Genomic DNA, 1100 nt, shown 5'->3' with positions numbered 1-1100 from the left:
CCCTTTGAGCCCCGGGCAAGGTGCACTGCCAGCAACTCGAGGCAGCCAGTGCAGTTGGGGCCCCGTCCAACCCCCTGACACTGCAAGCCCGTTGTACGTGGCCCCCCAGCCGGTGGTTGAGGCATCCGTGCAAACCACAGAATGCCTGGAGACCTGCTCCACCTGGAGGACGCAAGGTCTGACCACGGGGTGAAGGTTTAACGGCAGGCCGGTGTAACTTGGACCCGGAAGGTGCCACGTTGCCACGCCCACCTCGGGACCCGGCCATGGAGCCAGTGCTGCAGCGGTCTCATATGGAGTAGCCCCAGCGGCGTGACTGCCGCCGTAGCTGACATATGCCCCAGGAGCCTCTGAACTGTTTCAGTGGGACCGCCATCCTGCTCTTACTGAGTCCCCTCCATACCGGGAAAAGAGATCCTCTGCATCGGGGAGAGTTTGCTCTTTTCCCAGTTGACCCGAAGGCCCAACAGGCTGAGGTGTGAGAGCACCAAATCCCTATGTTCGCAGAACTGATCCTGAGACTCCTTCGTCGAGGTAGTTGAGAATGCGAATGCTCTGTTCTCTCAAGGGAACAAGGGGTACCTCCGCAACTTACGTGAAGACACGGGGCAACAGGGACAGCCCGGAGGGCAGGACATCGTACTGATATGCTTGTCCACCCAATGGTCTGTGGTGCGGAATGGTCGACACATGAAGTACGCGTCCTTCAGGTCGACTGCTGCAAACCAATCTCGGGGCCGTTGGTTCGTCCTCCCGATCCGCCCACTGCTGATCACTGGCGAGAGAGGAGGGTGAGTATGATACGCACTAGGTCGTCCACAACCCCCCGTCCCCTCTGGGGACCCAGAAATAGAGGAATTGCTCTTTGTCGAGAATTTGGGTGATGATAAGATGATAAGATGATAAGAATCTCCACCCGGCCCTCCTCCGGGGGAGGGAGTGGTGTGCTTACCGTCTCCTGAAGAGCACATCCCTCCACCTCTGGGTCGCCCGTCCCCGGGCTTCTTGCTCTCTCACTTGCCACCAGGTTTGGCGGGGGCCTGGACGGGCGGGGCGGCTGCCCTGCGACCGGTTCCCAGGCCCAGCCTTGCCGGAGGCCC

General features: G+C 60.5%; 1 long non-coding RNA gene across 1 annotated transcript in view; it reads left to right on the top strand.

Annotated features, from left to right (window-relative positions):
• The window catches only part of LOC107601367 (uncharacterized), a 10345-nt gene that overhangs the window by 6918 nt on the left and 2327 nt on the right, over window positions 1-1100 (top strand). The window contains exon 2 of the long non-coding RNA XR_001610919.1: window positions 812-814. This is a non-coding gene — a long non-coding RNA (uncharacterized lncRNA). The remainder of the gene's footprint in view (window positions 1-811; window positions 815-1100) is intronic.

This window comes from Sinocyclocheilus grahami, unplaced genomic scaffold, assembly GCF_001515645.1.
Source record: "Sinocyclocheilus grahami isolate Dianchi unplaced genomic scaffold, SAMN03320097.WGS_v1.1 scaffold304.1, whole genome shotgun sequence".
Taxonomy (NCBI): domain Eukaryota; kingdom Metazoa; phylum Chordata; class Actinopteri; order Cypriniformes; family Cyprinidae; genus Sinocyclocheilus; species Sinocyclocheilus grahami.
The sequence above is the reverse complement of the archived record's forward strand: the minus strand, read 5'-3'. Positions and strand labels throughout refer to the sequence as shown.